We start from the raw sequence: 22360 nt of genomic DNA, 5'->3' as shown, positions 1-22360 counted from the left end.
TGGATCATGCATACGCAAGAAATATGAATCGGATAATATTGTGCCACTTGTGTGAAGTGCCTTCTATTTCTGCAACGGCACATTGATGTAATCTATGTAAGTTCAATAGAAACTGAATCGAGATCTCGATGATCCGGGTTTATTAAAATCCATTAAACATTTATTAAAATATCCTTACTATTAAATCATTGATATATATCGCGAAATTGATATATAATCGTGTAGTAAAGAAGCTCCAACAGCTATTGCGATGCTTCTGTGACTTTGTTAAAAAGATATCAATAAAGTTTTAGGAAAAATCGCGAAGAAATCAATAACATGTAGCGAAGATAGGATGTATGGAGATTTGCAGAACATCTTGAAATATTCTAGTAGTAACGCGCAAAAATATTTTACGAGCCTATAATATATCGTGATATATCGTAAATATTCTATAAAGATTCAGAGCTCTATCGCATAATCGTCAATAAGAAAGCAATATTATTATTTTTACGTTGACTGATCGCTCGAAAATCTATTGAACGAAACGGATAAAATCATTGCAGGCGAAAGAGGGAAAGAGATCGCAAAAGAAATCAGCTACATATTTTTTTAAATAAAATCAATTCGATTAAACGTGTTTAACGCATTTGTAAAAAGACGATACCCTAACAATAGATTTAAATAAATAAAACAAAAATAATTGATGTAGCAATTACTTTCGATTTTTATTTTTATTTGCACGTGCTTTGAAAATTATATATTGTATTTTCGAGGCTAAAATTTATAAAAAATGCTTATAAAATTCCCGAAATCTTCGTGTAGCATTACAAAAATTTTCTGTTTCTAATTTAAAAGTTTCCAAGTCGAAAAGAGAGACCAGAATTCGTACAATATCGTCTCGAGTTATCAGAAATCAAATACAACGATATTTGGATGAGAATCAGGTCAACTGATCGTAAGTTCAATCGCTTACTCTTATAGCATTGCTTTTCTTCCGAATAAAACTGACATTTCTCTTACGTAAGCTTTTACATGCGGGAAGAAAATCTTGCACGCGTATCCCAATCTCTGCATCCATAATCCATATATCTATATGTATATGCATAACCACAAAAAGTATCATTTAGATTTATCTCATAGATCGCGTCGCACATGAATGACTTTCTAAAATGAGTCCAATAAGTTTCGCTAAGATTAGACAATAACGGAAAAGTATTTCGTGTCAATCTAATTTAAGAGACGAAGGCAAGGACGTGACGATCGAAAAGAGAGCCATACTCGAGCAGAGGCGGTTCGATCGCGTCTCGCTCCCTCGATCCAGCCATCGCGATTTAGCAGCGGTCGACGCAGACACGTAAAGGACGAGAAGTTGGAGAAGGTACGACAGGAGGGCAACAACCAGGTGGAAGAGGACGAGAGAGGGTCGAAAGCAACCCTCCGTTCCTTCAGCGTTTCTCGGAATAATCCGGCGTATAAATTGGATTGTTGGTGGGACATGGAAACTGAACTGACGGCGAGCAGGGAGGAGAGAGGGACCGACGCGTTGCAATAGCGAGATGGGGAACACGTATCTATATAGACGCGCAAATACTCGCGTATACACGTGCTCGATTACACAGCATACATACACGTATATAAATACGCATACATGGAGCAGTTCCAAGCACCTCGTGATTTCGGCTGCGCGAATTCGACGCTGCAACTACTACCGCAGTGTAGAGTTATATGAATATACGCGCGGATTTTCAGATAGGAGAATATACGCGGATAGGGGAGGCGGTCTATACCGCCCTCGCATTTGAGTTTGCACGAGTTCGTGGTACGTTAGGGACTCGATGAGCAAACAAAGTCGTTCCGAAGATTCCTTTGTAATTTCGGCTACAGGCCCGATGACGTCGCTACGGAAGAGAGAAGCCGCGGACACGAGATGAATAATTCTAAAGCGCGTAAACTTCGTTTTATTCGACCAAAATTAATCCACCCGAATTTTCTCTCTTGTCAGTGAAAAGTTAAATAACAATTCTCAAGCTTGTTGGACGCTCCTCGCGGAATGATAAATATTTAAAAATCATGAAAGTATAAATAATCTAACGAAATATAGTCGAGGAGAATTTTCCCAGAACTTGGATTAGAGAGTCGATCGTCGTAAATAACTTATCCAAAGTAAACATTTTCTTTCACATAAATATTCTGAGATGTATTCGCGCGTATATAATATTTACAGGAGTACGAATGTGTTAATAATAATTCAAAACGTTATATAAAGGAAATTCTAGCTATTCAAATTATATAAATTCTATACAAATTGACATTTATATATAAAAAAAAGTTTCTTTTTTTTTACCTATAAAATGTAGATAAAGAGAAATTTGAACGTATCTGTCAAAGATGCCGTATTAAATTCCGATATATCCAATTCAGTGAAATTCGTTCAGTATATTATTTTGACACTTTGTGAAAAATTTAATTCGCGAAAATTTAATTATGACCGAATTTTTCACGAGTTTAACTCAAGATCGCAGGATCGAAGAAAGGCTTAAATAGCAAACTTAAAATCTGTTAAATTCAACAATGAAGGAAACTCAAAACGACCGCCCCCGCCGCAGCTAATTAATCTTCACAGATGATCTCTCGCTAACGAGATCCGCGCACACAACATGTTGAGGGTCTTGAACCGTGACCGGCTTCATCTCATTACATAGAAACAAACACGTAATACGTGAGAATAGCCGCGTAAACATTGCAATAAATTAAGTTAGCTAGCAATTTATGAGATAAGGAATCAGAATGTGTTCCTATGCGAGGTGAATTCAATAATGTCCACTCCCTTTTTAGATATCTTGAAACTCCTTCAAGCGAATCTCAACAGACGCGATTGTTCAATACACATTTGACTTTTCGTACATTATTAACATGTAATACTTGATATCGAATTAAATTAATTTCGATCTCGCGAAAGCTGGTAATCGAATAAAAATGAATGAATATTAAATTCTGTCTGAATATTACATTCGTGTTCTCATTTCTAAAGTGGCTAAGGATTCTAACTAATATATTATCATTGCTTTCTTTAAGTAATGTATCTGAATTTTTATTACTTTACGATTCGAAATTCTATTTAGACTTATTAATTCTATTTGAATTTTTTATTAATTTTGTGCCAAGACTAAGAATCATTTAAACATTTTTACGTAGATTTTTCACCATCACTTCTTAAAGCTATAATACAGCTCCGATTGTGATTCGAATACGTATCTTATATTGCTTATCGCAGCTAAGAATTTATATATTATATATTTTGATATATATTTATATATTATATATTTTGCTATATATTTATATATTATATATTTTAATATAATTTATGTATTATATATTTTGTTATATATTTATATATATTATATAGTTTAATATAATTTATATATTATATATATTTTGTAATAATATATTTTAAAAATCGATATTTTGAAATACGTTGAGAAAATGGCGACGAATATGTTAGACGTGTTTTCTATGTTCATGTGTGCACGTATATGTACACATGCGCGTGTTCACTCTTATAATAAATTCAACACACACAGATGGTGTATAGGTAACCTAAGTAAACTGTTCTTTCAAAACAAGAATACGCTGTTTCTTCTGCGCGTTGATTACACATGTCCTCGTCCCTTCTGAACCATATTGGCAAGGAACCTGATATACGTAGGACGTAGGATATTCCATTTTCTCCCTCCCGTCTTTGCAAGCTTGACAATGCAGCGATAAAGACGCCATATTTTTCGAGAAGAACCTTCAGATATATATAGGTAGAAAAATCGATACTTGCATGTCGATACATTTACATGAGCAAGGTAGAATTCTCTCTTTTCTGTCTCACGAGAATACGCTGTTTCTTTTGCGTGTTGATTCCTTGTTAAATGTGCAAGTTAATCATTTTTTTCGAAATATTATATTATTTATAATTCGAAATATTATAATTCGAAATTATAATTCGAATTATAATTCGAAATATTATTTTATTTATAATTTTGTGAAAGGCTTTTTTATTAAATTTCTAAATCAGAGCTGTTAGTTCGACATCATCTTCGAAGTACAAAAAGTAAGAGCTCTTGTATAAATTAAACCTATCGAAATTCTATAAAATCAATAAAAAATAAAATTGAAAATGGAAGCAAAATCTCGACTCGGGATTTTCGATCTGCACATAATGTCTAATTTCTCGCATCGAACAAAAGTTCGTCTGAGACCTTTTCTGAGACCACAAAAGCGGCTTCAAGTCCTATCCCAACGTACGTACATGCAGCTAGTATATGTGTTCATACATGCGCGTCACTATATTTTTCTCTTAGCCTACGTTACCACGACGTGCACGATACTTGTTGTTTATTCACGGGAGAAGACGTTGTCTCCTTTTCTTCGTCTTTTTTACTTGCCCGTCGATACCACCTCATCTCTCGCGCCGCGCCAAGACCTTCCTCGCCATCCTTTTCTCTCTCTCTCTTTCCTTCGCTTTTATAAAATATAAGCAATTTCATGCTTTCCGCTTGACTCCCGAGCGGTTCGCCGACCATATCTTTACGACGTGGCACTCCGGATTTTGCCAACTTCCCGCGCCTCGTCATTTTACCGATAGTTTCTTTGTAGGATGTAGGATGTGTAATCTCTGGTAGAGAAGTCAAAACAACTAGCTTTTTAAACCAGCGACTTTATCAGAGTCTATTCCTTTCAACCTTGGAGAAGATTTCGCCGCGAATCGAATTCACTATCGGGGATGAAGTAATTTATGCTTTCCCCTTGATAAAAAAGAGAGAGAAAAGAGAAAGAAAGAGAAAGAGATCAGAATAATAAATATTAGATATAATCGAAATTATTAGAAAACTTTAATCTTATTGATTATTAAATATTGCATAGAGATATTAAGCTTCCTTAAATCATCTATTAAATATTGAAATTGTAACATATCACATTATATGACACAGAGTCAGAGATATCAGCGGTCGTTTTGCAATCTTCGGTTCGTTGTGTCAAAAATAGACAGAAAAGGAAAAAGTATTTTTAATTCTCGATTCGTAGTCTTACTCATTTCAATGCCATCTTCAGTCTCCGAGTACACCCAATTCCCGCTGCCAGCCACGAAGCCAGTCTCGTCCATTCTAATTTCCTCCGAGCGTCCCTGATTGGAGTCTACGAGGGACAATTTAATCCCACCTCTCGTGTGCACTCTCCACTTACGAATCCATTCCACTGCAATATGCATGTTGCACCTGCATCCACGCCCACGCTATTAGCCAAAGACAAGTCTGTCTTGAGGCAAAACGTGTGCTCGTGTCAATACAATAATATAATAATGATAAGAGATACGTGTAAATTCGAGCTCTATCATTTTTTATTTGGCCACATTATGCATTAGTCACGTACACGATTCTGCTTTGAATATTTGTCTTCTCTCACGTATTATCGACGGTTATCTATGTTTCGCAATCCAAAAGATTAGCACGTATTCATCGACCGTAACTATATTTTTTATTCACACATCATGAATATTCTGTTTCGAAAAAAAATGATTAAAATAATAGAATTTACTTATTTTATAAATTCGTGTGATGTTAATTCACATTAATTCACACCAGAAGAAGCGTATATTTTTTCAAATAAAAGCAGTGAATTTATAGAATAAATTTATCAGATAAATATATTTGTATTCTAGGTGAGTAGAAAGATAAAACTAATTACATTTAAGTTATTTTAATTAAATATACTTTTTTCTCTCTTTTTTAAAGGCAAATCATTCGCCGGCAGTTTACATTTGTCGCATTGCGTGAAATGATTTAAGATATGTATTTCTAATACACTAGACGAACTGATAAATTTTTCTCTTTCAGGTTGATTCCATTAAATTTTCGCTTCAACCCATGTCATTAGCGCCAAACAGTTCGCGACACCTGCACAGCGCAAGTTTGAAATAACGATGGTCCCTTTTTCCGAGAAAGCGTACGAGAACCGACGCAGAGGCAGATATAGGGAATCGTGATTCCGCTCTCTCTTTCTCGCGCTGGATTATATAGGTGGGACTGGGGGATTATCTCGCCAGACGGCGAAATGGTAAAAGTTGGGCCGCTGTGCGTGCCGGAATAAGAATGGACGAGGGTAGAGAAAGTAACGGCGAGCTTCTCAGACCTTTTCTTCGTGGAGCCCCGTAGACGCAACGACACGCCCTGCTCTGCCACTCCCTCTCTTCCTCTCCCTCTTTTTCTCTCCTTCTCTTTCTCTCTACACCTTCATCTTCTACCCTGAAAACGTCGATGGAAACCCACGTAGGGTAGGTTTGACTACAAGGTAGGGTCGATTCGAGGTTGGAACCCTTGCCTCGGTCGGCGAGGAGGAGGGGATGATGCGGATATCGATGCTGGCTGCTGGTACCTACGTGCACGTCTGGACAAACTAGCGCGGGCGAAACTTGTACGTTTCCTGCGATGAGCGTACATGTATGCGCCGTCAGACAGGGCCTGTGCCAGGCGCTTGAAGTACGCTCGTGTAGCGCAAAGACGCGAGAGTCCGTGTGAGCCCCGGTATTAGTACAGCTGATTGTGTAGGTAGTCTAGGCACTTGTGTCAGCTCTTAAGGTGGGTGTGGATGCTGGTACGCATCGTCCTGGTGGTAGTAGTGGTCGCTCCAAAGTGGTGCTCCCCATTCGCCCCTCTCGTCCTAGCTCGAGCAGGCAGGTCCACGACGCTCAGATCGATACTCGGCTCCGGCTCACCTATTTGGCCGCGGTTCGGTATCGCAAGCATCCTTCCTCCGCGTATTATTCTCCTCTAGTATGCAAAAATATCATTGTCCGTTTATCAATCACTGTCTCATTGTGATAGTTAGGCGTACACGTGGGCATGAAAACGTTTGTCCGTCTACTTTCCTCAACAGCTTTATGATTTCTTATTGATTTCGCATCCTTGTCGAATCAAATACCAAGGAAAATTATGAAAGTCTTTGATTTAACTTTCGCGTGTTACGTGCTTATTTATGTCGCTATTATTTATCCGTACACAGTGAAAGACGAGGATATTTTTCTAGCACGAGAAATAATTTATCGACATTCTTAGCTGTGCCCCTGAGAACGAATGAGTGGTTATATATAGATGCAATAAGCAATTCTTTTTTCCCTCATCCTACAGAGTTTTATGACTATCCAGTATTTCACATTACGCGCCGTAAAATTAATAATAATTAATAAATTTTTATAAAGGAATGCATAAAACACCTCTTTATCACGTGATAAAATTGTCACGCGCAGAAAGTATGCAAATCAATCATCGAATCGCTAATTTTTCTCGAATAATTATTCCGTATAATGACTTACTTTTTTCCTGTTAAATCATGGTAAAATTATTATCATCCCGCGCAAAAATAAAGGTTCATCGATGATATTCTTTTCTTTAATTTCCCTGGTGGGACGTAAAATAATATATCTCAGATTGGCTCGAACAAAAAGTTATTTGTAAGGAGCACGAAGCAAGTATTATTATCGGGGAGTCATTCAAAGTTCACAGTCACGCAGAACGAATCGACTTTATCGGTCAACTTTGTCAGACACAAATTGGCAATTTTATTGTTCATTCGCGAGGGACTATCTCTTTTATTGGCGCGCCGATTTCTTTCAGCTTCTTAATTCAACGCGAAACGGATCGACGGCTTTAGGGTAAATTGGAGCGATAACTTGAGCTCCGGTGTCAGTGAATCCCTAATAAACTACCTACATAATTAACTAATTATTATATGCGTTGTCGCAATCAGCACTCTTCGGTACAGTAGTATGCATAATAAACGCATTTTGCATATGTTATCGTCGAGTGTATAACTTTGTCCACATCTACGGATAAAGCGAGCAACAAGAGCGTCTCGAGAGAAGCTGAAGAAAATGATTAAATAAATAATTACAGCGCTTTTTATATCTGATAAAGTTGGCACAGGAATCCGATAAGTCGTTAGTCCGTGGAAAAAACTTGAAGATAGGCTCGTGTGTGCAAAGATTCTCGTTACGTGATTTCTTCATCGGATGACACGAGATGGTAGACGGAATCAGTGAGCTGAAAAAATCAGATAAAGTTGTAAGCATCGTACAATACGAATGCAAACAAGTCCATATTTGTTTCGTCGTGTCTCAATAATAGGTAGATAAGCAGCATCTTCTCTTTCTCTCTCTCTCTTTATTCGCATAAATTAAATCTTATCAATTATATAAAATATTGGATGCTTCTCTTACAATGTTAATTCATGTAGCTAAATCGGAGATAGGAGAATTTATTTCTTGTTGTATAAGGCAAAATTGCAATTAAGAAAGATAATTAACTCATATATTAGCTACAATTAGATTTCGCAGTTGACTTACATCATTTAAACATTAAGGCTGCTTGTTTGATCTTATTATTTTGATATTTTTCGAAAATAAATCAGATTCTCGGCTTCTCTCTCCTTCTCTCTCCCTCTCTCCCTCTATATCACACTTTTTCTCTGTGTTTATTGCGAAAATGTGCGCATATCACGGTCGGAATAAATAAATAAATTAATAGGAAATGAGTCTTATCTTCTCCCTCGTCCCGACTCCTCCCTGCTCGCAAAGAAATTGTACGAGAATCCGATGTTATGTTAAGCAGCCGGGACCTGCGAGCTCTCGGGTATAAAAAGTACGCATTATGTGAGCTGTCCAATGGGAGGCCACTAGTGACGACGTGCAGAAAAAGACGAGCGAGAGACAGAGAGAAGCTGGGATTATCGACCGACGGAGAAAATCGTCGCTGTTCCTTATGGAACGGGTTCGAGTTTTGCCAGAGGATGTTGGCGCGCTTGATTGCCGATACAAACCGGCCATATGGTCCGGCGAAGGACCGCTCCGCCGTTCGCCAAGAAAAGAAGGAACGAAGAGAGGAGAATGAAAATGGCGGGGCTACAAATACAACGAAAGCTGTAACTACTAATCTCCTCTACTCCCCCTCGCCGGCTCTGATAAGTTTAGAACTCTCTCTTGAGTCTTCATCGATAGTTTGCTTTACTCGTTCCACATATAGACGCACGTGGGGCGTGCGGAAAAATTTATCACGCGAATGAAATATTGTATTTTACGTGTAAAGTGCCTTTAATTAAGTGACGTGTAAGAAACGTCCGATAAAATCGATATCTGCTTTAACGTAGCCATCAAAATTGTTTTATACTGTAATAGCTCGACGATAAACATATGCGCGAGGCGCAAAAACATAAATTTTTATGTTTATAACTATTTTTTTTATATGTTTACATATATTAAATAATTGTTTACAAGACAATAATATCAAATCACAGGCAACAATAATTGTATTTTACATGTTTATGGAGTAAGCTGAGTGGAAAATATTCTTTTTATTTATTCAGAGAGTTGCTCGATTCAATTTTCGCAGGATAGCATGGGGTACCAAAAAAAAAATCACTTTATGATTATTACGTATTCCATAAAATTAGACTATAAATAGCGCTGGAGCCGCGTATAATACAGCGTTCCATTTTTCCGCGTGCCTTTTTTAAATCCTCTTCCGCGACGGGTCCGGATTCATCTTGCGGGTGTATTACCGTAACTCAGCTTGTAAGGAACGTGTGCATAACGATTGCATCTTCCAGCGAATATTTACGAGGTTCCTGAAACGACACACGTGCCGACCACCCGTGCTTTTGGCGCGGCCGAAAATTCGCTATCTTCAATCTGGGTTCTACACATTGCGAAATTATTGACCTATTGAACTGTTTTGCGAATTATAAAAAAATACGAGAACCAAACAGTCATTATCATGAAAAAAAATGTGTCCAATAAAATCCACGTTAATATATCCTTTTGTATTTTAAAACACGGAAAACATTTAACTTGTCCGAAATATTTAGTCAAAAAGAGAATATGTATTCTTAAAACGTATGTATTTTTAAAATATTTTACTCACGGCAATGAGTAAAAATATTATTATACGCAGAAATGAAGAAGGCATTTTACCTAAAATATTTTAAATTATTTTAAAGTTTTATTGCGTGAAATTTATTGACCGGATCGCTTTTGATGAAAAATGTAAATGTTTTCTGTGTTTTAATAAAAGCTAAAATCTGGAATTTAATGCTCTCTATTATCATCGATCTTTAACGTCATCATATAAATTAACGATAAGACAAACGAAAGCAAATACAACTGCGAGAAAAGAACACGCGCTATAATTTTTTTATAAAATTGATACGAATCAAATTATATACTTGATATGATAATCCAATTGCCTAACTGATATCACGTTATAAAATCGAAGGTTTCATTAGATGCTATACATTTTTTTAAATAAATATGTTGCGAATTAATTCACCTGTGATTTGTCCGCATATCGAGAAAACGTCCGTTTATCGCATAATTTAAGGTTCTCTCTTTCTAACTAGATTTTGTAAAATCGAATCATGTGTCTCATGCTTGAAATAAGTAATTAATTATAAGTCCTGTTATATATTTCCACCTTGCAGTCAATTAGATAGTGCGTGAGTTTTCTTTTCATTCAGGAATATACGATAATATTTTCTCGATAACGTTTTCCTCGCATTCCCAAGTGGGAATTCCTCTCACATATAGGTATATAAAAAAGCTTATCTAAAAACGTTCCTCGGACAACCGTACAATAAAGATACGTACATGCAACTCTTCGGATATTAGCCAAACGAACATTCCAGCCACTTTACACAGCGGGCAATCTATACATTGTCATCAATCCACGGACAGTTAGCCAAAAAAAAACTGACTAATACCCGGACACGAGAGGCTCTTTCGCGGCACCGCAATCGTTCCATTCCAGTTTAAAGCATCAACTTGGTAATTTTATAACGTCGTAAATAAGACGCCCTCGTGAGTTACGCGTCAACTTTCTTTCCGCTTCGGTTCCCCGATATTTTACACGAGACCCGCGGCAGCGGGGGCAAAAGAAAAGTGGAAATAAACAGTTCGTTGGATCTTCAAAGCTCGTCGATTCGAGAGGATCCGTCCAAGCTGGTTGTTTATCCCTACAGCTTACCTGGACATCCCGCGTACGCTATACACGGTGTCCCTTCTCGTCGTTCTCTTGCTGCCGCTCCAAATTCAGTCGGGGAGATCCTTACAGGAATGTCCGATAATGACAAAAATAAATTGGGATTCATCGGCGCGCGATTGGATTTTATAATGACCGTAACATATGTGTACATCGAATGGAACTTCTACTTTTTTTCATTTCCGTTATATCGTCCAGGCCTCACGATGATTTCGAACGATGTCTTGTAGCATAAAATATGGTAAGAATAAGTCGCCATCATCGGAGAAGATATGTCTTAGCAATAGTCTTTTTTCATAATGATCTATGTATAAACAAATCAAGGAGTATTTATTTGATATTCTTTCCAATATTTATCTTTATTATTTGTCAATATATCGAAGATATATATGTGTCAAACTTATTAATTACTAATTCAAATATAATTAAAAAACCGTAATTATATATAATACTACATGTAAAGCTACTGACGTGCAACGAAGCATAAAGAGAACATGTATAACGTCGTTTCTGGAATCCGATAAAATTCATGAGATTATTCTTTTTATCTAAAACCTGCAATTTCTAAAACGGTTATGTTATATATATGTATATCGAGAAAAAAATACAGTTAAAAAAATGAATATTAAAATTAGAAAATGAATATTAAAATTAGAAAAATGAATATTAAAATTAGAAAAAAATAAAATAAAATTCAAGTCCAAGAGAATAAACTTGATTAATGAAATTGTAAAGACGATTTTCCAAATGACAAATTGTGCAGTTGGTGAAATTTACTTTTATCGTATCGAACGACTAATTGTCGTTGGCAAAAAGTATCCGAGTGTCATAAACAGAATTCTCTCTTCATGAAATATTTATCGGATAATGTTTGTACACTTAACGTGACTGGTATGATTAAAAGCGTAAAGATATAGCGATATACCACGATATACTATACTTGTAATTACGTAACGTTTGCTTGTCACTTGTAGACTCTCCTCGCTTCGAATATGATATGTCGCCTCTCTTTAAAAATTCCTGATTCGAGATAGAAATTCCATAGAAAGTTAGATGAAAAATGTAAATCCCAGAAAAAGAGAGAGAGAGAGAGAGAGAGAGAGAGAGAGAGAGAGAGAGAGAGAGAGAGAGAGAGAGAGAGAGACATAGACTAGAGAAACAAGAGCTTTATCTTTCGAAGAGAGTCTTGCGCATAGATTTCGTGGAGGGAAAAGGAGTTGCTTCGAAATTACCAATCTTGCCTCGGAGGGTTTGCAGTCCAGACAGCGGATATATATGACCGCGCGTGTGTACATTACACACACACACACACATACACACATGGCCGCTCGTCTACCTACCTACCTACCTACCTACGCCCAGGCTAACTGCTTCGGAATCGACGGGGGAAAGAGAGAAGACCGGCCATCATGAATTCCAGCCGTGACTTTTCTTTGCACAAACGTCTCTCCGGCTCTCGGGGATATCTGCTTGCGCGAGTCGTTCTTTTATCCGACGAAATAAAGTCGCGGATAACCGAGCGTAATAAACACGCCGACATAATTATCCGGATCCGAGATGCGGATAAGGTTGTCCTCCTCCTCCTCCTCCTCCTTCTCCTCCTCCTCCTCCTTCCTTCCACCCTTTCTTCCTGTCCTCCCTTTAAAGTCCCGCGCGATGCTGGTCTCTCTTTCTGCGGGATAGGGTTACTGTAAATTTTCGTTTCACTTTTTCGCATCTCTCGGCACGTCTTCTACTCGTCCGCGAGGGGAAAATATCCGTGAATTTAATCTTTCTGACGCGTACAGCATCAAAAGATGGAATAACATCGCATGGACACAAACACGAGAGAGGTCGCATTAATATATTATATTTTTAAATACATTGTATTCTCCTCGCTTATCTATTTCGGCGGGGGATATTGTGGGTTTTTTTTTTAAATTATCCTAGATTCTCGAGTATGACGCCGACTTTTAATTAGCTGCATTCTTAACGAACACGATCGTCAATCGTAAGAACCTGCTTACATTTGCATATTTTAAGAAATGTGTTCATTATGTGCGAGAGATAGATACCTCATTTTTTATTCATAAAACGTGTATTTTATCAATGATGTAAAATATATTATTCGACGTAAGATATATTATCGAGTGGCTTAATTAAAGCTGGAAAAGACGTTACTTTTCTTGTATATAACTCAATTTACGACAGAATCGTTAATATATTCTTCTATACATTCTTAGTATTGTAACATAAATAACATATTTTAATTATAATTCATGTATTATGTCGTACGTATTTCTGTTGTATTTATAAAGAAAGATTTTAAACATTACGCAATCTTTTGATCATCACAGAGAAATTATAATATTTAATACGAAACACACAATTTTATTCCTTGCTTATTAATCGAAACAAGCGATTACCATTTTATCAGAAATACTTTTTCTTCAATATAATATAATACATGCAAGTAGTACAATATTCAAATTTAAACAATGAATGGTCGAATTAATTTGTAGCTTCTCGATTAAAGAAATAAATAGAATTTTATCACGTTATCATTAATATCTATAAGATCCAAATTGGAATTGCTGATAATATAATTTGAATAACAACACTTTAAACAATTTAAATTAAATACACAAATAAATGCATATCGCATGCTATCAACGTCCTTGCTTTCAATAAACATGTGATCATTATTGCTACTAATAAGAACAAATTTGTCAATTAATTAACTATTGTGCTGTAATTATCGAGATAATGTAGATACGACGTAATTTTTAAAGATCCACACGCGCACATGTTCTAAGCGGTAGAGACATCTATCGGGGAAGCTGTGAAACCGGAAGTTGCGGAAACGACTGGCAGAGTGCAGGATTGACCGTTTTTATGATGGCTGCCGACGAGAGCGCACGGATTGGCCCAGGACGGCGGCCATCATGAATTCCAGGCATAGAAGATTGCATAATGAGCCTCATGATGGCCGACGCAGCCACCAATGACGTCAGGGGGGTGGCACCTGACATTGTATCGATAAAATGGCGCGCCCTTTTACGCAGCAGCAGACATGATGCTACGAAAAATTCCTCGATCGCCAAGGAAATATGAGCGTAAAAATACGCATCGTCTTACATCAGAAACTAATAAGCTTTCCCTGTATATTCCAAATTAAAAGAAATACCGTGATAAAATATGTATCGATACGTGTAGATGGAAATATTTTTATAAAAATATGTATGTATGTGTGTCTTTTTGAGTAAGTCCGGAATACGTCTCTTTTGTAAAAAATATGAAATGTAAATTATGTAGTTTTCGTTTCCCACACGCGATGCAGCATCGATAGCATTCGGATGAAATATGATAAATATTTCAATCGGACGGGGCAGCGTTCGCGTGGCATCGAGAAATTAAAACGAGGTCAATGTGCCTGCGAGTAGTAAAAACAATAAAACGGGGCGAGACCGTAAAACCCCCCGCGATACTCCATCGCGATCTCGAGTGGAAGGGGGGGCACGCAGGAGGTCCGCGTGTAAAAACTTTTATGATCGCAGTCAATAAAATGACGTAACCTAAGTGGTCTACGAGTGGCAACATGACGTCACAGACCGGAAGTTACGCGTAAATGCCACGTGGATCGATGTGGGGAAGGGGGGGAGGGGGGAGAGAAATAGAGACGACGTCGAGGGGTGGGTAGGTGAAAGATACGCGCGGGGGCGAGGGGGAGACAGAATCGGTAAGAATGACTGAGCGAGCGACCGGCAAAGGAGGAGGAGAGGAAAACGAAAGGGAGACAGAGCTGGCTGATGGTTTACGACATTCTGTTGATGGCCGTAGTGGCGTAGTTGCGGCGTCGAGCTCATAAAAATGTAACGAGCCTGTAAACGTTCGTTTATATTGCCCTGCCTTTACACCCGTCCGGATTGGGGCAGGTCGTGGCGCTTCTCCCGCGAACCTGGTGTACCACGTGACGTCACACGTATAACAGACAGACAGACACACGTGAAAAACCTTGTACGGATATACAATATATTTTACGGGGTGAGGCGCGCCGTTTTGCGCTACGTATATCGTATCTCGGCTCGTTTGAGAGCCGATAAACGAGCTTCTTGGCCAGGCGGTGTATCGTTATGTTTCAAGGAAACGGGAATTGTACCTCGCGTTGGTGAACTTGTCTGCGACCTTGACTCTGAACGAGGAAGTTGGCTAACACTTGAAATAAAAAACATTTGCAAACTCTCCGTCTCTATCCATGTGTTTCCTAAATTCTTTATAATATCTTAGTAAAATTTTGATTAAAATTGATCGTTAATTGTATCAAATTATTGTTTTCGTTTGCAATAAGAAAGAGCATCCTATTTCCTTAATAAATAACGCTTAAAAAATAATAGTGTAATATGTATTGCATGGTTAGAGTAAAACATCATTATAAAGGGGTGATGGAAAAGGTTTCTCAGATGAAAGTAGCTTGGCCCAGCTGTCATTTACGAACCCATCGCTCTATTTGCTACTCGAGTAACCTTGACATCGATGGCGTGCAGCCATGATTCATGCGAGTGACCGACATCATTCAGGTGTTTCGTGTACGTGTCGCACACAGAGGGGCCCGCAAAGACGCGCGATTTAAAAGCCGCGGCGAGGAGTCGGAGTCGCCGCGCGTCGCTCGTTTCGCTAACACTTAAAGCTTTATAGACGGTCGTAAAAGCGCTCGTTTAGCTTTATTTGGGCAATAAGGGGCGGGGGAGCGAGAGACGGTTCGTCCCGACCGGACGACGTGGGAGATAAAAGAGATACATTCTTATCTTATCTACTGCTGCGCATTCGGTCGTGCATTCTTGAACGCGCAGCGTGCGACCAACGATCGAAGGAGAGCAGACTGATGGTGTCGCGAGACTTGTCAATTGAGACAGAGAGAGAGAGAGAGAGAGAGAGAGAGAGAGAGAAAGATCATTCAAGAAAGGTCATTCTTCATAAATGGAGATCATTTCTCGGGCCATTTAATCGCGCATTAAGCGACGCATGTGGAGTGCGTTTTAGGAGCATTCCAGCGATAGTCGTAAAAAAGACGCGTATCTCTTTCGTGATTGCTAATGAATGCGATTCAATTTTTTTTTTCCTCTCCCACTATTTACAGAGAGAAACTCTTTACAACAACAGAAACGTTTAGGGTTAATTAAAGCGGCTCGGAACTGTAATAATCCGCGGTCGACGTTGCATTAGATATCATCGCGTATCTCTCTGGGCTTGGTTTACAATCTGGGTTATCGTGGGCAGAGCGAGGAAGATTCATGTACTGTCTGGACGCCGTCTGTCCGCAAATTTTATTGCCCACATAACTGTCGCAATAATTTATTCCGTCAACTACATATGGTCAGACTACAGTTTGCACGATTGTAGAATTGAACCAATTTGACTCGATGATAACTTATAAATCGAATGTGAAAGAGAAGTGCTTTTTGAGTGACATTTCGTCGCAAGGATATTCTAGATTCCTTCCTAATTTATAAACGCTATCAAATGATAAGAAAGAAAGACCAAGAGATATCAATGTTCTCTCTCACCTTCGACATCTGTTACATTTAAAGTCACGTTATTCAGAAAAGACAGGCAATATTTTGATCCGTCTATTCTATATCGTTTGTTTTACACCATAGTAATATCGCTTTTTAGTTGAGGAAAACACAAACACTATCAAAATTATTCGCATATAAATACCGAGAGATAAACATAAAGAAAGACACTCATTGTTTTCTCATCTCACTTACATATTTCTTCATTAAGGTTATCGCAATTTGCATTATGCGGGTTATTGCGCTGTGTATCATTGCCTTGTGTTAGTTTCTCGTAAAGCAGTTCAACGATAAAGACGAAGAAGTTGAAAATTAAAAATTCCATGCAGATCTTTCTTTTATTTATCTACTCGAACAATTTCGATTTCCTATCATCGCTCTCTGACTCTTACGTCTCATCATCTTTCGTATAATAAATCTCGTTACTTTCGTCTCGTAAACAAGAGGAAGGTTTATATACAATGACAGTTCCAACTCGATGGGGAAAATTAAATTCCCAATCGTCGAGGAACGCGAGTGCAAAGTTTGACAGATCGTTGTTGACTCGTCGCAGCTGACAGATCGCGATCTCGTCATCGCGATCATCGTGTTATAATGGCGTGCACGGGTCATCGCCGCTGCTCCTTGTCTGGGGACTGTCTAAAGACATAGAGATACCACTTCGCGTTTGCTCGTAAACTCGGCCGGTTGCGTAATCGCTCGTTCCCTCGGCCGGTTGACTGGCTGCTACGCTCCTACGACACACGTACCGCCTTCATTCATGCTCGCATGCCATCCTGAGAGGGAATTTTATGCGACCATCGTAAACAGACGTTATGCTCCTCGTCCGCAAGCTCGTTCTTTTTTTTTTACGACGAGTTCGACGACGACGCGCCACGCGCGACACGCGTTAGGTGTCTCCTTCCTATTCCGGTTCGCCGGAAGTACCGTCGACTTGCGGCAATTGTCACTCGGTCGGCGTCATACCTCACGAGCGACACGATGATCGATGTTAATTTGCCCTTGGCTACGTCCCAAGTGCGTCATCGTAGGACAAATTCGATTCTTAAAATTAATCTTAATCGAATTTTATGTCGACGTGCAACGATTCGACAGAGACAATTCTTATCGCATCTCAAGAGAAAATTATTCGAAAGACGTTGACATTGGCCTTTGTGTTTTCGAAGAAACAAATTGCAAAAGGTCAGACAACTCCTTCGAGAATCCCCGCTAGTTCCGCAGAACAAAAAGTAGCTTGGATGTTAAATATTTATGATTTTTTCTAGAGATACGCCGAGGTTTCGCAGACTACCCGACCTTCCACGATGAAACGTAATTCCCAGCCGATAAATTTTTCTTCGTGCTCACCAACCACGTATTCGTATTGGCATTTGGTTTTCGTATCGAGATACTGACAACGTAATTTATGGCGATAAAAGTCGGAATTTATAGATACACGAGTACGCGAATTTTATAACGAATTTTTCTGATTTCCAGAAATTCATTTTATTTAAAGTAGTTTATATAATGCACTTATAGTATTTTATATTCAGTTAAAAAAAATCAATAATTTTATGTAACATTTATTATTAACTATATGATTACATTTTTTCTTTTTAGAAAAAGTTGATAATTTTATAACAAAGCAGAAATAAAATTTTTTAGTTTTTACTTATGCATATAAAAAGGTAGGAGAATGATTCACATTCCACTAGAGAGCGATATTTTCCAACGATACTTTTCGCTGCCGGTGAAAAACATAATTTGCCACAAGTAAGATTGCATCGACATTGAATAAAAAGCGCGCAAAAAAGGACGTCCAGGGCGTACATGTAAGCCGCGCATTTACATAGCTTCGAATTAATTGACTAAACTTTGTTTACGAGAGGTGGCGGCGCGGTTCTCCTCGTCGTAAAATGCAGTTTTTACACTTCCGCTCGAGTCCGGCGATCGCGAATTGGTCGGGGGCTGATACGGGATGGGAGGAAGATAAGACGATATCGATAACAACATCGGTTAGCCGCGATCCTGTCATATTTACGAGCCCTCCAAGCACCAACTGGAAGGAGTCGGAAGAGAAGGACCGAAAAAAAAGGACGAATGGAAGGGCGACTCGCGTAAGAATTCACGTGAAAGCGGCTGCGTAATTGCGTTGCGTTACGGTTCATTAGTTTCACCCAAAGTTCGAAGCGTGGGAAGGGTTGAATGAGAGCGAAAGAGAGAAAGAGCGCGATGGGTCGGGGGGGAGAAGGGGGAGGGAGATAGTCCGGTGTTTATTCGCGGAGCCGGTAGGGTCGTTATCCGTTCGGTGCCTGGTAATATTTCGCGATTCCCTCCGTCTTATCCTCCGGTGCACGCTTTTAAGGAGAGGCCCTTAATTAGAAACTTTACTTTGCCCGTTTAAATGCATCACTCGTCGTAATATTGCACAATTTATGCTCTCAAGTTGTAACTGTGTATATGATGTACACGTACTTCATTTGTTGTGTATGTGAGTTCGCCGGTAGATAATTAATTGTAAGAGTGGAAAAAAAGACCGATTATACCGCTGCGATGCACAATTTTGTAGTGAGATATTTTTATAACATGATCGAACGACTTGTCGAGTAAGTTATCACATTTCGATATCACATTTGCTCGCATAGAGGATAGGTTTTACTTTGCTTCTAAATTTATGCGCTAATTTATATTTATGCATGTTTACTTACATGCTAAGAGACGCTCTCGAAGGAAAGTAAGAGTGCAACGAGAGTAAGAGAATCTTTTACGGTCGAAGACAGTCACTCACGAATAGCAATTTCGTCGTGTCGCCTGTTTCGTCGGATAAATTCGAATCACGTACCTAGCAAACGATCCGATTCCATTGGAAGTCAACTAACCGAGCCACGCCCTGCGTGATCGACTAAAATCTCTTTGGCTGAAATCTCGGAGCTTGACGTTTCAAAATCGAACGACCCATGTGTTCGATTTTGAATTAGAAGTGTTAACCTACCACATATTTTGAATCAATAAAAATTCCTGTGACATTTCTAATTTTTTGCAATATGCCTGTTATAATTTATTAATATTATACTATTAATTTTATACAATCAAAAAAAAATTGAAATTAAATAATTTTTAAAAATAATTGAAACTTGTATCTTTTACATCTTATCAACATTTAATTCGTAATCACAGTAAAAAGAATAGAAAAATGGCTAAAAAAATAACAGATAATTTCACCAAAAATTTCTTCGTGACTTAGCAGTGTTAGCGGAGAAACAAAAATTATCATTTTACGCATGCAAACGTATCATCAACGATTCCACGCTCGACTGCATATTTCCCGTCAGGTCTCAAAAATTATACGCCTGTATGTTAATTATTCTACAGGAATAACTTTGGTTCCCTCTCTTATTCACGTGTTTATATTTACGACTTCTTACGAAATTCTGGTTGTTGCTGTTCTCGCACCATGCATGTTTATTACTTATTTTTATTATTTATTATTATATTATTGAGTTAATTACAAAGAAAAGAAAGCGACAGTTTATTTTATAATATTTCACTGTAATTATTATGTTCATGTAGCAACTACATTATAACAATTATTTTAACAAATTTTTAATTTAATTTTAATCTGATTTGTTCTTAAGATATTCAGGGAAAGAGACATCAACTTTATTCTTGGCACTTCTGTTTGCAAAAACACTGAAGTAAAATTCAAAATAATATAATATAATTTTATCAAAATAATAAAATAATATAATTTTAACATCATATATTATATTAATATATAATTATCGTAAATATATAACAAATGGAATTTATAATCAGATTATAAAATAAAGTGGAATGCCGGCTTTACAAAGTTTAGTCAGCCATTTCGGGAGAGGAATTTCAGTCTTCCTTGATTTCTCCAGAAGAGAACCAAACACACTCTCGTATGCATATTTATCCGCTAAATAAGCGTGAGATCAAAGCGCGCATATATGCATATGTATAGCATACGAAACGATCGGGGAACTTTCCGATTCAATCTCGATATGCTCCTCGCACATCTCGACATTTTCGGGAATCTCATTTGCGTAATGCGAGCTGGATTGTACATTAAGCTGTAATATTCTGTTCGGTCATTCGCTATTTATTGGGAATGAGCTTCGGCCGGTTCTCACGCAAGCTTAGCGTGTCCACTCCGTTAATTATTTCACTTATGCTAATTATATTGGAGACGGCGTACGCGAGAAAAAAGTGGCGAGCACCTGTGTCTAATTAAAATCAAGACGCCCTGCGTCTAATTAAAATCATGACGCCCTGCGTTACCTCTTGTATGATTTTCGGAGCCGAAAATACCGATTAGTGGAGTCGCGTATGTATGACATGTACATATATATGTATGCAATATTCTCATTAAAATTATTCCAAGCGGAATATCATTCGGGATCTTGTCATGTCCACGCCCTCTCTAGACCTCGTGATGCCTTATTTGGACCCAAGATGAATCCTAGGCGACATGCTAACGGCCATACTGTATTCAATAGAAAAACTGGTGCCTACTCTGACTATACCGTTACTTTAGTTACGAAATACTCAATTTAAGCTTTAATTAAAATTCATAGATGATGAAAATTAAAATAATTAGATATGGAAGATTCCTTAATACACTCGAGGGTCCCGAAATGAAATGCTAGTCGTTTTCTTTCTTAGGAAAGTAGCAATGTGCACGACGCATCGAGAACCATATATATTTGGTCTAACTAAACTCGAATCCCACAGAAATGCTGTCATATACACGTACATATGTTCGTGGCGAACCAAATGTGGACGCTCATAAATATTCTCTAGAAGCAAAAATCATAAAGAAACCGCTTGCGGGTCGGAAGGGTTAATTTTTTGCTTTCCACAGAAGCAAAAAAAATCGCTCGCTGACAGAACAGCCAGCTATGGCCGAAGGTCATAAGTGAGAAAGAACAAAAGATTCCATTGTTTCTTTATATAATTAGCTACGGAAAAAGAAAGGTTACAAGTAGGCTTACGTATCGACTCGAATTTTGAGATATTTCGCCAAACGCCCTACGTTTCAATTTACTAGTAAGAATTACAATTTTAAACATTTCTTATACGTTGTGTTAAAAATTATCGATATTCGATTTTTAAGATTTCAATAAGAATAAAAATGTTTCAGAATAAAATATTTATCGATATAAAAGTAACATTGAAAAATAATAAATTAAAATATTCCGAAATAATCTGAAAGAGAAAGTGAGAGACGCAATGTAGGATTAAATCCCAAGAATCAATAATATTTTTAAGCCATAATAATTGCCTTGGCTTCGAGAAATTCGTGCGTCGGCCCGCGTTCACTAATTAGAGAGACGGTCTGTATATTTAGCTTTCCCAATTTTAATTCTGAGCCTTATCTGCCACCGACATGGGTTACGAAATACCTTCTGCACTTTGGCAGCGAATAGCCAGGAAGATCTAATTAAGCCAATTGAACTAGACGGTATAACAGCGATTAATCTATATGAATCCTACAGCGTATGATCTTATTCAGTAATCCACTTATATCGAACCATTTCAAATGACCCATTTTGCTTATATATACTTTCTATGTCGAAACTTTTAACAAACTTCTCTCGATTCAACTTCTAATCTCATTTCTCTGAGAGCTCAAACTTTAATTAAAATCATCATAGGTAAAATTAAGTCGACGAGATATAATATTCGTCTAGAAAACAACTTTAAATACAAGATAAAATTTTTGTGTCACATTTTAGTATTACATATTGCGTT

General features: G+C 37.8%; 2 long non-coding RNA genes across 2 annotated transcripts in view; both read right to left on the bottom strand.

Annotated features, from left to right (window-relative positions):
• Positions 1 to 22360, bottom strand: part of LOC145960185 (uncharacterized) — a 269249-nt gene that overhangs the window by 178498 nt on the left and 68391 nt on the right. The gene's annotated exons all lie outside the window — the stretch shown is intronic.
• On the bottom strand, positions 7830 to 12564 carry LOC145961077 (uncharacterized). Its single transcript, XR_014435556.1, has 3 exons — positions 12407 to 12564; positions 11040 to 11277; positions 7830 to 8066 (listed from the first exon to the last, which is right to left on the bottom strand). It is a non-coding gene; the product is annotated as an uncharacterized LOC145961077 (long non-coding RNA).

This window comes from Camponotus vicinus, unplaced genomic scaffold (assembly GCF_025532165.1).
Source record: "Camponotus vicinus isolate PSW18456_S1 unplaced genomic scaffold, iyCamVici1.0 SCAF_10, whole genome shotgun sequence".
Taxonomy (NCBI): Eukaryota; Metazoa; Arthropoda; class Insecta; order Hymenoptera; family Formicidae; genus Camponotus; species Camponotus vicinus.
This window is presented reverse-complemented; position numbering and strand designations above follow the sequence as displayed.